At 41.5% G+C, this 12,202-nt stretch overlaps 1 protein-coding gene across 3 annotated transcripts in view; it reads left to right on the forward strand.

Moving 5' to 3' along the window:
* The first annotated feature begins 605 nt into the window (after positions 1–605).
* PLEKHM3 (pleckstrin homology domain containing M3) overlaps positions 606–12,202 on the forward strand; it is a 181,169-nt gene continuing 169,572 nt past the window's right edge. For 2 of the 3 annotated variants that reach the window (XM_035007268.1, XM_035007266.1), the window contains exon 1: positions 606–825. The gene's annotated coding sequence lies outside the window, so the exon portion shown is untranslated. The remainder of the gene's footprint in view (positions 826–12,202) is intronic. The other variant, XM_035007267.1, reaches the window with a different exon arrangement.

Raw genomic sequence — 12,202 nt, forward strand, 5'->3', positions numbered from 1 at the left:
AAAGGTTAGGAAGTGTGCTATGATAGGAAATAAAGCGGAGAAACTTCAAGGACAGGCTTGTCCCGCTAGACCAGCATATCCTCTTGAAACGGCCCGAATCCCTGTGGGCTCGGTGGGATGAGATGTCTTACTAAGGAGCACCCAGGGGCCAGTTGGTGCATATATAAACACAACACACACACACACACACACACACACACACACACACCCCACTTTCTGTTTCGCTGGGAATCCGAATGCGGGTCGAAGACCTCCCCTCAAAAATCACCTGCTTTCAACCTGCTGTCTACAACAGGACAGCGAAAATGGATTTTCTCCGCAGCTCCAAACCTGAAATGAGAAGCAACCTCCAGGTTGAAAAAGTCCTATTTCCAGAAAGAACTTATCTGAGTAATTTTCTGAGGGAGCTGCTAAAAATGGGTCCAATCCTGTGTATGTTCCCGGTGAAATTTTCCAACTGCAAACATCCATTTGGGCGTTGGGAGGAGCAGGGAGGAGACTCTGCAGCACCCGCCATTGTTTCCAAAATGTGTGTGACAAAACCCCGCGCAGAAGGAAACGGAGAGAAGGCCTGGCGGCGCGGTCAGGCCCTGCCCGGCGGCCGGATCCCGGGGCAAAAAAAGACGCGTGCCTGCGACCAGGAACCTTGTGTGCCGGGTCTCGCTTCCCGGGTGGCTCGGGGGAAGGCTTTAAGAGCGGGACCGCGAGCCGCGCTTGTAAACAGACAGCCGGGCTGGGACGGTCGGCGGCCGGGCGGGCTGTCACGGTGAGGCGGGCTCGCTGCGAAGCCGAGCCCCAGCCAGGAGTAGGCTGCAGGCCCCGCAGGTGAGGGGAGAGGCCCAGCCGGCGGCCAGGGGAGCATCCGCCTGCTTCTGTGCTGCCTGGCTGGCCGGTGGGGGAAGGGTGTGGGGATGACAACGTTGTAACAGATATCCGAGGGTATCCCTGGGGTGGCGATGATTTTGCTGTTTCTTGCGTGCTCTGGTTTTGATTTCGTGCCGGAGACTGCACTACAGTGGCGTGGATAATGGGCGAGGGGAGATTACATGATGCATATTGTCTGCTGATTTTTAGACATCGGGTATATAAGCAGAAAGCAGTTTGAAATAGCTGATCCCGTCCTGTGCGTTGGTTTTAGTCTCCCTGCTTCCTGGGTCCTAGAAACCAAATCTCAGCAGAGCCTATCACTCACATCACGCCGGGGCTCCTCGAGCAACAGCGATTGTTCCCTCTGTGGACTCCGATCATTTTTAATGTGTAGTAAGTGATACTGTGTGACTGATGACAAGCATGATTTGGTCTTCTATGAGAGGATTACTAAGCTAAAAAATCAGGATAAGGAAATTTCAGACCCACTCAATAAATGAAATAAATGGCTACTGAGATCTATAATTGAGGGTAAACTGAGATTGGTCTAGATTTATAGCTTGCAAAGCAGGGCAGATTTGAATTTAACAGGTTAAACTGAAATTGAGCTATGCTGTTGTAAACTCATTTGGAAGTTTTTTCCCTTTTTTCCTCCTTGGAAAAGAGAAACACTTTTTTTTCCTTTAATTTAATTTCAGTAGTCATAGTGAATTGCAATGTGTATTCATTCATAAGGTATTTTATTGTAACCTGACTACGTGTAAGCTTTAATTGTACCTATAATCAAATACAAGGCAGTTTTCATTTCATTAACTTCGAAAATGCCTTCACCAAAAATTGGGCTATATATAGACATGTCTCCATGACATAGTCTAACTTTTAGTTAGTAGAAGAGTATTAGATTAAATCGCACATAGAAAGTGTTTTGTGGGCGCCTGGGTGGCTCAGTCGGTTAAGTGTCTGCCTTTGGCTCAGGTCATGATCCCAGGGTGCTAGGATGGAGCCCCACATCCGGCTCCTTGCTTAGCAGGGAGTCTGCTTCTCCCTCTGCTGCTGCCCCTCCCCCTGCTTGTGCGCGCGCTCTCTCTCTCTCTCTCTCTCTGTGTCAAATAAATAAATAAAATCTTTTAAAAAATTAGAAAAAAAGAAGTGTTTTGAAAGCAAGTACATCAAAGAGGTAATATAATATTAATGCCTTATGAGTTTGTCTTTAAAATGAATATTTTCACAGTGTAATGGTTCATAGCAAGAACTATAAAGCCAGGCTACCTGGATTCTAGTTCCTGTGTAGCTACTTCCTATTGTATAATGTTGGGAAGTTACCTGCTGTGTTTCCGAATTTATAGACTGAGCTTATAATAGTACTGATCTCATAGGGTTGTTATGAGGGTTAAATGAATTAGTATTTTTAAAGCATTAGAACAGTACGTGTAATAATTGCTGTACACGTTTGTTAATAAATACATAAGGGGCACCTGGCTGGCTCGGAAGAGCATGTGACTCTTGATCTCCGGGTCATGAGTTCAAGCCCCACGTTGAGTGTAGAGATTACTAAAAAATAAAATATTTCATTGATTTTTTTAAAAATACGTATACTAAAAATAAACCAGTGTTGAAAGTAGAATGGTGGTTGCAGAAGCTGGGGGAGGGGCAAAATGGAGAGTTTTGTTAAATGAGTGTAGTTTCAGTTTTGAAGATGAAGAGTTCTATAGATTGGTTGCACAACAATGTGAATGTACTTATTACTGAACTGTACACTTGAAAATGGCTGAGATGGCAAATTTTATAGGTATTTTCCCACGATTAAAATTAAAAAAAAAATATCAGTGTTGGCAAAGTTAGGTACTAAAAATTCTTTTTTTTAGGAGGGGGAGGGGCAGGGAGAGGAAGAGAATCTTAAAAAAAATTTTTTTGTTAAAGATTTTATTTGTTCATTTGACAGAGAGTGAGAACACACAAGCAGGGGGGAGGGGGATAGGGAGAGGAAGAAACAGACTCTGGGCTGAACAGGAAGCCGGATGCAGAGCTTGATCCTAGAACCCCGGGATCACGATCTGAGCCAAAGGCAGACGCTTAACCAACTGAGCCACCCAGGTGCCCAGAGAGGGAGAGAATCTTAAGCAGGCTCCATGCCCAGCACAATGCGGGGCTCAGTCTCACAACCCTGAAATCATGACCTGAGCCAGAATCCAGGCTTAACCGACTCGGCCACGCAGATGCCCCTCAAAATTCATATTAGCACACAGTAGCCCCATCCACAGTTGCCTTTGCCATTGTGAAAATGCAGCTTCTTACAGTCATCAGTAAGGTTCATTTATCTGGTAAATTCATGCAATTGAGCTTTATCAAGAGCATGAACAAATGGTAAGAAATGGCAGGCAGCATTTTAAAAATGCCCCTCGACCAAGATTGCATGCCCTAATCCGTGCAACCTGTAAAGATGATGAATTACCACTCTTGACTATATTGTGTTATAGGACACAGTTGAATTTAAAATGGGGGAAATACCTGAGTAGTCCTAATCTAATCACAGGAGCCCATAAAAGTGGAGAGCTTTCTCTGGCTGGGGAAATCCAAATGATTTGAAGCTTGAAGAGGAACAACATACTGTTGATATTTTGAAGGTGGAGGCAACACTTGAGAAGGAATGGAGGAGCCTTGAAGAATGCAGGATGCCTAGAATTCTGGGGGTGGCCTAGCATGGAAACTGGAACCTCAGACTTGGGGGCACAACCTAGGAACTGGACTATGCCAACAACCTGAATGAGCTTAGAACTGGATTCTTCACCAGAGCCTTTAGATAAGAGTCCAGCCTGGCCAACAACACCTTGATTTTGGTCTCTTGAGAGAGACCCTGAACAGGGAACCCTGTCAAGCTCACCCGGACTTCTGACCTTCAGAATTGTGAAATAAGAAATAGGTGTTGCTTTAAGCTACGGAGTTTGGGGAAATCTGTTATATAGCCATAGAAAACTAATACAGACTCCAGCAGAGAAGTGGGCAAAAGACAGGAACAGACTATCCATAGAAGAGAAAATTAAGTGACTAACAGACATATGAAAATACATTCTCTTTTCATTAATCAAAGAAATGAGGATTGGAACAACAGCAGGGCCCCATTTTTCCAGCTCTTAAATTTACATAGATTGTTAACAATTTCAGTTCTTCACATTAGTTAGTGCGCAGTGGAGCAGATACTCTCAAATGCTGTGAGGGGTGAGCAAATGGTATAACCTTTCTGAAAAGCTCGTTGGCTGAATGTATGAACAGCCTCACTAATGCTCCTACCACTTGACCTAATACTCCTAGCAATCGATCCAAAGGAACTTAGGAATATTTTTACAGTTAATGTTCACAAATGCTTAATGTAGCTTTGTTTTCTCATACATTGATGTATTTTAGGCTTTAGGCTCTAGACCCAGGTTAATTATACAAGTGGAAAACAAAGAACTGTGATGGATATGTAACCATTTGCAAAAAGAAAGACATCTGCATGTTCTGGCTAGGAGAACCAAGCTGGACCCAGGTCGGTAACATCTGCGTTACAAAACACCCAATGCTAATACTCATTGAATATTTATCAGATACTTGACATTCTCTATTCCAGTTTAATCATGTATGCAGCCTTTCCACAATACTTGAAGCCAAGCTATACATTTACATATTTAAGAAGCAGGTAGGTAGATGGGTACTACTTTAATTACTTGTTTCAGAAGACCTGATTTTAATAGGAACCTGGAAAAGATTAAATCATTTGGGCAGATTTTTTTAGGACTCTCCATCTCTAGACAGTTTCCAGGAGCAGCAGAGCACTGATACTCTTTCATTTTCCCCACTGGTTCCCTTTCCTATTTTCATTTTGCTCTATTTTCACACACCTACAAGAAATGTCCAGAAACTGTCTATTGCTCCATTGGCACTAGCCAGATGGTGATTTTCTTCATGGGGAATGTTAATCCCTTAGAAGAAACCGTGTGGAAGGATATCTAGCAAGGAATTGCTTTTTTCTTCATCCTTTTTCTTTTAAAGTGATTTTGTATTTGGTTCATAAGTAGCTGAACCGGATTCTAGCTTAGAACTTCTAGTGCAAGCTAAATAATTCTGAGAACTGAGTACTGAGTGCCACTATGATAAAAATGACCACCAGTAGTAAATTTCATGCCTTGTGTATGCTCTCCTTCGTTGGCTACTGTGGATGTTACCAGACAGACAATAAAAAGCCCACATAATTTACCTTCATATTGACAATAAGGTAAAGACTGTATTTGGTCTGTGGATGTAATTAGTCTTGATGGCAACGTGAGTTACGAGCAAAAACTAACGTTAAAATATTGAAGCCATTGTATCGAGATGTCAGGCATGTTATTTTCATTAACATTTTGTTTCTTTTTCATACACATTAACTGTTAACTTGAGTTATGTGTTTCAAATTGGATTCTCCGATTATATGCCATGTTTGTGAGTACGGTAGAGATTTGTTTGTCCAGTTACCTTGATTAGTGTAACCAGTTTATAATTCAGTACAAACTAAAGCTGCCTGGTTCTGCGTTATCCAGTTTACTTGTGAACATTTATCTAATGGGGAAATTGCTAAATATCCACTTTACTTTGTGGCTTGTATATGTGATTGTAAATGTAGGTTTCAGTCACAGAACAGGGAACATGTTAGAAAGCATCAGAAAGGTAACCAGCAGTTTTCATGCTCCAGGAAATTGACTAAATGATATTTTCCCACGTGTTCTTGATTCATTTGAGTCAGCACTTTAGCTTTTCCAGAACAACTTCTCTTCTACCCTCAGGGATTCATTGATTATTTGACTGAACAAGTAAGAGTTGAGCACTTGTTTTGTACCGTGACACATAGCTCTTGTACTTGGAGCCAGGAGCACAACTCTGAATAAAACAGGCACAGTCTCTGCCTTCATGAAAGTTATGGTTTAGTGGGGGAGACAGACAAGTAAACAGGCCAATTTACACAGCATGAAAGGCATTATAATTGAGATCAGGATGCTATGGGAACATATAAGAGGTATGACTAAAATGGACGTGGGAGGTCAGGGAAGAAGTGATACTTCAGCAGAGACCCAACGGCTGAATTAAAATTAGCCAAGTTGTGTCCCTGTGTGTTGTGGGATGGAGGGTGAAGAGGGAGATTCAAGAGATGAGCCCAGGAAAGTGAGTGGCCATGAGCTCTTACAGGCAATGTTAAGGAGTGTATGGTTTTTCCAGAAGACATCAGGGTTTTAATTTCAGAAAGCCCACTTCCGTTGCAGTGTGGTGACTGGATTAGAGGAGGGCAAGACTGAAGGGAAGAAGACTGGGTGGTGGTGTCTGAACTAAGACAATAAAGAGAGAAATGGGTAGATTTGAAGGATGTGGTAGAGGTAGAATTAATATGACTTGCTCTTTGGAGTGATTGTGGGTGAAGGAGACAGACGGGTCAAGGGTGCTGTTCACTTTCTGGGGCAGATGATGGTGTCCTTCACTGTATGGACAATACCAGGTTGAGGATAAGATGAGGAGCTGGGTTTGTGCACATTTAGGAGTTAGGGACATCCAAACGGCAGTTGCATTTGTGGGTCTAGAGCTCAGGGGAGTAATCTGGTCCTCATCCACCACATGGACTGCAGCTGAAGCCACAGAAATGAAGATCACTCAGATAGAAGAGGAATTAATAGGGTTGTGGGGAAAATGGAGGAATACCTGTATTTATGATATGAGCATAAGAAGGGGAGCTCATAGTGAGGACTGAACTGAGCATCCTGAGATAAAGGAGAAACATCAGAAGAGGCTGCATCGGTGTGTTCGTGAGAGCAATGCAAAGTGGGCGTTCAAGAGGTCAGATACTGCTGAGGGGTCAGGTCCGACGTGTGTGAAAAGTCTCCTGGGTTTAGCAACAAGGAAATTGTTGAGGACCTTTGCCTCTGCAGTTTCAGCTAGGGCAGAACCAGATTGCCTCGGCGCAGGGCAGGGAATGAATGGGTGGGGAGAAGTAGAGTCAGAAAGCATAAAGAGCAAGTTTCTCCTAGAAACTTGGAATTAAAAGGTAGGAGGAGAACATATTTTAGCTGTAGGGGAACTTGGAGGGGAAGGGAGGGTTTTACTTATTTGGTTTTTCTTCTTTGAGGAGAGATACTCCTTTTGAATCATCATGCACTTGCACTATTGAATCTCCCCACCCCAAGACCACCAGAAAAGCAGAAAACACAGTAACTCTCGCTGCCTTGAACAGTGCAGGCATTCCTTGAGTAGATTAAAACCTATCCCAGAGTTTCCTGAACTGATTGCTGTCACTCCTCTGTACCAGTTCGTTGGTTTATAATGAGAGGAGATCAAAGAGAATGCGGACCCTTTCCCTGGCACCACACAGCCCCTGTCTGCGTCCTGTATCCTGTACTTTGGAGTTCACAAAGCACTGCATTATGTCATTTGACTTGCTCTCCAAGAAAATTTTTGAAGTGGGTTGGACGGGTATCCTTATTTGACCTGCATCAAGGTAACTGGAATTCAGGTTCACATGGCTTGCCCAGAATCACACCTCTGGTCGTTGTGCATAGAATGTTGAAACTGAGGTCTTCCAGTTCTAGGTTTTATGGTCCCAAAGTGATTGTCCTTCACTGAAATGTTAGATATGATGTCTGTGGATTCCTGGTAGTGTGCCATATCATCTTTCAGTAGACTTAAGAAACAACACTGAAGGTTGAGGGTCAACTTTGTTACTTTGATTGAGCCCCATGTACAATGATACTCTTACCCCTATTCCACCCCCAAAAGAAGGAGGCACTTTATTTGGGTATGCCTTAATAGTTAAAATATGTTAGAATTATCTATAGTCACATTTAATTTGAAAATATTTCTTTAATCCTTTTGACAGAAACACTTATTAGCAGGGTTTTTTTTTTTAAGTAAACATTTTTTACAAGTGTTTCTATTTATTGGCTGAATGAAAAATGATGTCTTAGGGAAACATTAGTAAAAGGTTTGGGCAATTAGGACTATGTCAACATTTGCAAAAGCACTTATTTGGCCTAAATGAAGTCACAGTTATTATACTCTTGCAGACATTCAAAGTAATGTGTTCAAGGTCACTAAGAGAATTGAGGTTAGCTATTTAGTTAGAGAACAGCTTTTTACTCTGTTTGTTCAGGGACCTCTCATCCACTGTTCCCTCAGAGAACTTACAATGACACAGAAGTATTACAGACATGATTTTTTGAATAAATTAGGTATAAACTATTTCCCTGGGTATAAAGATGATAATTAGCATTTAACTTTCTGAGTTGTGGGGTTAACAAAGATTTAAAAATAAATAGTTTAAATAATTATTATTAATTATTAATAATAAACAATTTAAAGTTGCTGATGTTTGACACTAAAATTCAAAGCACCATGTATGTAAAATTTTAGCTCTCTTATCTCAGGGTAATTAATTTGCTATTAAATGCCATACAGGGCTGTGTGTGCATTTTAGAGTCTTACTTCCACTCACTGGCCGTATTACTTTGGACACATAACTTGGTCTGTTTAAATCTGAGTGTCTGTAAAGCGGTAATAATAGCAGCTCTCCGATAGGGTTGTTGTGAGGATTTAACAACATGATACAGATAAAGGGCTTAAATAATGACTGCCCTTAGTAAGTACTCAAAAATATTAGCTATGACTTCTTAACCTTGGTCTTGGCTTAGGAACTATAAGAACTGTCTTTATTTTGTTTTTAAATATTTTATTAAATACATCATTCCATATTTAAATGTGTCCGTCTACAATGAATGAGCCCTTTGCGGGACATTTTTAATGAGTTTAGTAGTGGTAGTCTTGGATGATGAGCAGCTGTTTGAGTCCCAGTAATCATATGCCTATCATCTTAATGTCAAATCAAAAGAGCTAAAGAGTGGTGCCCGGGTGGCTCAGTCGGTTAAGTGTCTGCCTTTGGCTCAGGTCACGATCCCAGGCTCCTGGGATTGAGTCCCATGTCGAGCTACACACCCAGCGGGAAGTCTGTTTGTCCCTCTCCCTCTGCCCCTCACCCCTCTTTGTTTTCTCTCTCTCAAATAATCTTTTTTAAAAAAATTGAAGAAATATGCACCAATCACAACTCCAGAATGTTTACATGCTGTTGCATTGTTTTCTAAAAATCCATTCCATACTCATGAATATAGTCCATAATAAAAGAAATTTAAATCCAGAAATGGAGATGAAAATATAGTTCCTACTGTCTTCTCCTTCATATTTTGTAAACTTTTCCTTTGTTCTGTTTGATGGACAGAGATTTTTCTGACCTTCATGTTGTACATAGTAAAATAACAAAGACTCATCCTATTATTTTACCGTACCTTGTCATTATCTTTGAAGGTCATAGGCTGTTTTGTCTGCCTCTGCCAGCCTTGCTTATTTCCTGACAGAATTGTAAGAGGCTGCTTGGTAGTCAAGGTTGTTGTCACAGATTAAGTAAAAAAGGGAGGAAGGGGTCATGGATGCAGTTCCTCATCACTGAGTATGTCTGTCCTTTCAAATAAGGAGTCACCTTTTGCTTAGATCTTATCATGGGTCCGATACTCTCAGGATGCCATTAAACAAAGACCCAAGGCTCACTTTTTAACAGGTTCAGTTGCAGCAGAGAACAAAAAAAAAATCATTTAATTACTTCTAATGTACATTCACCCTACGTGCCCATGGGAAATGGTTTTGTGACTATGTGCTAACCCATAAGCTGATTGTTGTTTTGAAGGTTAAAGTTGTAAGTATTTTCCCTTCTGCTAATCAGCTGCAGTGACCTAAGGAATTAAAGTCAACAGGAAGTGAGGCATTTATTCATTTCCCATGACATCCCAGCCATGCAGCAGAGGCTTTCTGTTGGCCAGTGATGTTTCTATGGGTCAGAAAGACTTGGGCAGCTTGTGAAGAGCTCTCTGCATTGATGCCTTACATTTGTGCCATTGTTCGTTTACTTTGAGCTTACCCTTTGGTGGAGCCTTTGAAGCTCTTACCAAAGGTTGACCGCTTCATGCCAGAAGCAGCATCATTTCTAGAGCAGGTATGATTGGTTTTGTTTGGTTGTTTGTTTACTTTGTCTTTGGTTTCTTCCAACTGAAGTCATCTCAGTGTTAGGTCATTTAATTGTGTTTGGTCATTATGACTCTTTTTATCTCTTGATTATTAATGATTACTTATTTATGTTCCCATTACACCTTTGGGATACTTCTGTTAAGGCACTGTTTACACTTGGTTTTACGTTTCCCCACCAGCTGTTACATGCTTCTAGGGCAGCTCTGGTTTTGTGTCCCTAGCCTCTATTACAGTGTTGGGGTACTTGGTCCATCCTTGTAAAGGCTTGCTGAGTATAAATGGTTGTGTGGTTAGCAATCAGCTAGCTTCTAATAGGAATAGTAATTGCTTTAGATTTTACAAAGAGCTTTCACATACATTATCTGCATTTGTGATTTACTATTCCCTAAGGTAGATGGGGGCAGGCATTGGCAGGATTTCCATTTTGCAGATAAGGAGGGCCCGGAAGTCCTGAGTCAGGCTGACTTGCTTGTAGTCACTCAGCTTAGAAGGCAGTGCTGGGACATTAACCCTTTCTGGTCTCAGAAATTTGTGTTCTCATTGCCACACCTCTGTCCCATTGAACAAACTCAAAACTGAGTGGCGAATTGTTGGATTCAATCTACTTACGGTTTATGGTTCTTCTAACATCAGGGCCCCTAAGCGATTTAAGTTGATTTAAAGGGAAATTGAACTTGGTTGGCTCAGTGATTAGACAGGGATTCCAGGAACCTCTTTTTGTTCCCCATAGGGCCTTTGACTGACAAGAGATGAGTCATCTTGGTTTCTCTTTCTTCATCTTTAAAGTAATCCTGCTACTTTTTCTTACCTCTCTCTGTTTACTACTAGTTTTTATCAAGAAGCTTACCAAGCACTTTATAAACCGTACTCTAAGCCATGCATATGAAAATGATTATTCTCAGTAGAGCCAAATGGTTATATGAATTGATGATATCTTTAAAGCTACTTCCCTGGTTCTTTTTGGGTAGCTTGCATGGCGGGGTCTCAGTGAACGTCCCTGGTGGTTGTTACCTTTATTGTTGTGATCTGTCATGTATTCAGCTGGTGCCAGCTGGCTTGGCTCAGATGGCACCTGGGCGGACTAGGAAGTTATTCCCTGTTGCAGTTGGAGGCTGACTGTAGCAAGATGCAATTTTTATGATGGAAGTTTTCGCCTACTTCACCTCAGCCCTAGATAATTTGAGTGGGTATATTTTGTGCTGTGGCAGTCTCATAACCAATGAGGTTTATCCGAGGCACGATTATTGCTGTTTTTTAATCTCTATTCCTTGCTGTGGAGGTAAAGGGAAGTGGAAAACATTTGAGTCTGTATTTTTAGACACATAACTGAAGTTTGTGTCTGTTTGGTTTCTAAAAGCGGGACATATTGGAACTCTGGTGGTTTTATGAAATGGGATTCCCTGATCAGGAGCCTTGGCTTTCCAGTCCCGTGGTTGACATAGGGGCATAGTAACATCACTGCCTACAACGGCAAAGCAGTCTGAGATTTGAAGTGCCATGCTTACATTTAGGTTAGTTTCTGGGAAAACATCTTGGGGCATCAAATGTCTCAATGATTTTGCAAGTGGCAAACAATAAGCAAGCACAGAGCTGTACTGAAAAATGCTTTAAATTGATTGCCTGGTGTATTTCAAAGGGAACATCTCTTTACTGGTATTAGAAAGAGCTTGAGCTCTAAGTCAGTGGAAAATGAGACCAGCCCAACTACTGACTTGCAGTGGTTCACAAAACAATTCCCTAGTGCGGCATACGTGCTTTTGCTTCTATAAAAGGTCTAGGTGAGGTCTTGGCTGCCTGACCCTTGCCATGTTGTTTTTAAACCTGGTTTCTATAGCGTAGAAGCTTTCTCTACTAAGAAAAATCTTAAAAGCTCAAGTCAACCTATGTTTTGTCAGATTTTACTTAAATGAGCTTATAATGAATTCAAATATACTTTTGCCAGAAAATCAGGGTGGTATTTATATTTACAGGTGTCAGTGCTTTGAAAACTTACTCTTTATTCAGTTGTTCATTAAAAAATATTTACTGAGCAGCTATTGTATACTAGCCATAGTTCTAGGCCCAGTGGGGGTTATAAAAATGAAATGGTTCAAAATCACCACTCTCAAGTTGCTGTAAGTCCAGTAGGGTAGGTGTGTGACCTCAGACAGATTATTTGTCTTTGAGCCTCCATTTTCTGTCTGTAAAATGGAGGTAATAATACATTATATATCATGAGGCTTAGGGATGTAAAGTACCAAGCAGTGTAGCTGGCGCAGTACGGGCTTTT

The sequence above is a fragment of the Mirounga leonina genome, unplaced genomic scaffold, assembly GCF_011800145.1.
Source record: "Mirounga leonina isolate KUSES-001 unplaced genomic scaffold, KU_Mleo_1.0 Mir_151, whole genome shotgun sequence".
In the NCBI taxonomy this organism is placed as follows: domain Eukaryota; kingdom Metazoa; phylum Chordata; class Mammalia; order Carnivora; family Phocidae; genus Mirounga; species Mirounga leonina.